This window comes from Lycium ferocissimum, unplaced genomic scaffold (genome assembly GCF_029784015.1).
Source record: "Lycium ferocissimum isolate CSIRO_LF1 unplaced genomic scaffold, AGI_CSIRO_Lferr_CH_V1 ctg15486, whole genome shotgun sequence".
Lineage (NCBI taxonomy): Eukaryota > Viridiplantae > Streptophyta > Magnoliopsida > Solanales > Solanaceae > Lycium > Lycium ferocissimum.
Genome location: NW_026716066.1, coordinates 1 through 2,883, shown reverse-complemented (window position 1 = coordinate 2,883; position 2,883 = coordinate 1). Strand labels below are relative to the sequence as shown.

Sequence of the window (2,883 nt, the reverse complement as noted above, 5' to 3'; positions counted from 1 at the left end):
TCTAGTGCTAATACTATGACTTTCAGCTTTATCTAAAATAGATGGAGGTTCATAAAATCTTAATTTAATATTCCCCTCAGGGGTTTGTTCAATTTCCGAAATATCAGTATTAATATTATTCTGAGGAGGACCTGCTCCCTCTATGACCCACTCTTTGGGAAAATCAATTTCATCCCATTTGATAGGTCTTCGAGTAACAATTTTGGATTTGCCAAAATTAGTTTCTATCAAAATACAGTCAAACCTCTCTATAACAAAGATCGTTGGATTCGAAATTTTTCAGTTGTTATAGAGAATGGCTGTTACACACCTATAACAACATTGACATTTAAATAATACTTCACTGTTATAGGCAAAAAAGAGGCATAAAATCTAATTTTCATTTTTAATTATCAAATTCTAAGCTTAATCACACTTTGTACAACGAAGGAAAATCGTTTCATAATGAAAATATATATATTCATATGATATTTTTTGTCATAAATAGTGTATTAAATGATCAAATATTTGGTCAAAATCTATACACTTATTATTAGTAATCATGGATATTCTATTTTTATAAAGATGGTCAATTATTATATTACCAAAAAAAGAAGATAGCGGTTATATGGGGGGTAATTTTACAAAGAACGTACTGTTATAAAATTGGCTGTTGCTGTTATAGGTGAAATGCTATTATAGAGAAGTAAAATATAACATAAAAAATTGGTTCCGAAAAAACTTGGCTGTTATAGAGAGTTACTGTTATATGCGGGTACCGTTATAGAGAGGTCTGACTGTAGTTTCATTTTTGAAATCCATAATTTTACATATAGGATTCATAGTATATAATGGTTTAAAATATATTCTATAACAAATACATATTACTTCAGTACCGGGTATATAATCATAACCATGTAATTTAACACTTAATATTAAAGCATCTAAAGAATTATCATCCTACAAAGATATCTGCAAATTAGGATAAGCATTAAAATATACAGGGCCATAAGCCAAACTGGCTTGAGCTGTCCCTATGAGGGATTTTTTCCAATCTCGGTTCCTACCATCTCTTAAAGCTGCTGTAAAGCTTTCCGGTAAACCTCTTAATGTAAGTGGCTTAAACGCAACCTGTACTAACTCAATAAGCATAAACCTATGGGTTTCCCTATAAGGGACTAAATCACTTTCAAATAATAATCGAAAAGTAGCATGGTCACTATCAACAGTGATTGTTTCTTCAGTGGTTTTGACCACTTGCTTGAGACCTAACTTCTAAAAAGTACCCATCTTATAAATTAATCTAGGCTGAATTTTAGGAATAGTCCACTTATTAAGCAGATCTAATTGCTGAGGGATATCATATTCCTCTTTTTTTACTATTTTTAATAGTATTTTTTCTTCTAATGATATCCATTAGGAGATGTGTGTTGAACATATATCACCTATTACTACTCCTGTACCATGGCTCTGATACCATCAATCGGCACGGATCGCACGGTGAGATGATACTGCAGAGGGACTTTTACTAGGTTAATAACCCTGGCGATGGGGTTTTTCAACTCAGAACAAGTCCAAAAACAGCCCTAGACGCCACCTCGGCTAAGCGGGGCAAAAAAACAGGATCATCGCCTGAGCCTGAACAGTCCGCCTGGGTTATTCTCTGCATGACCTCAGTACCATCCTTGGTGAATCCTAGCTAATTAAAGCATTTTTACCATAATACCTAGTAGTCTAGTGTGATATAGTTCAACACAAGATTTTAGCCTGTCATTTAGCCTAAATATAAACAAGTAATTTAAATGTAAAATAAAAATATAATAAAGTAAAGATTACCTAGAAATGAAAATTGTGCTCAGTAGATATGGAGATAATAAACAACAATTTTTTTATTTAGAGAGTATTTTACAAGTGGAGAGAGAAGGTGGTCTGTGAAAACCTGCCTCCTTTCTTTACAAAACGATCCTTTTATAACGAATCAAAAGAAAAACTGACAAAAATAAGGCGGCCGACAAGTGGCCAAAAAAGTCTAAAGTTAAAAGGAAAAAGTCTTCAAAAGTCTGAAGACTAAAAACGTCCCTAAAGACTAAGCAAAGTTAAAAAAATTCATACCTAACCTAATAAATGCTTACAACAACAAAATTTCTCGCATCCTATTTTCATGCAAACCCTAATACATAGATCAATCTAGACGGCAATGGCCTCTATGGCCGTTGGTCAGTCCACCGGAGTGGCTGACCAACACAACAAAACGACAAAACAAACAGAAGGAGTAATCAAAGAATCCAGCGACAACAAAGTAACATTTGCTGATCTATTGAATCCTACAATTTTAAATGAAATCAATCACAGGAAGACACAAGCAGTAACTCCAATTCCAATTAAGAAGGTTTCTTTTCTTCATGGAGTACCATATCTCAAATGGACTGAGGAAGAGGTGGCTCGTATGAATAACATTGAGAATCTACAATATGCAGTTGTTGGAAAATTCTCCTATGGAATGCCAGATATCGAGCAACTTCGCAATCTGATCCCTGCACAATGTGGAATGAAAGGAGGATGTAAAGTTGGATTTTTCAGAAGTCGACATGTACTAATTAGATTATCATTATTAGAAGACTTTCTGAATCTAACTTCAAAACCTGCATATTATATAATTGGTAAGGAAGGATACTCATACCAAATGAGGCCTCTCATATATGATTCCAAGTTCAAAATTGATGAGGAAACTACTAAAGCAATGGCATGGATTTCTTTCCCAAATTTACTGCCCACTTATTTTGTGAAGGAGTCCCTATTCTCAATTGCTTCAGCAGCAGGAATACCATTATATTTGGATATGGCAACAATCAATAAAACAAGACCTAGTTGTGCGAGGGTCAAAGTTTTAGTGGATTTACCGGT

General features: G+C 34.0%; 1 long non-coding RNA gene across 1 annotated transcript; it reads right to left on the bottom strand.

The window, feature by feature from the left end:
• Positions 1-2,272: 2,272 nt before the first annotated feature.
• Positions 2,273-2,876, bottom strand: LOC132042466 (uncharacterized). The gene is made up of 2 exons (XR_009411489.1): positions 2,660-2,876; positions 2,273-2,513 (listed from the first exon to the last, which is right to left on the bottom strand). It is a non-coding gene; the product is annotated as an uncharacterized LOC132042466 (long non-coding RNA).
• Between the last annotated feature and the right edge of the window lie 7 nt (positions 2,877-2,883).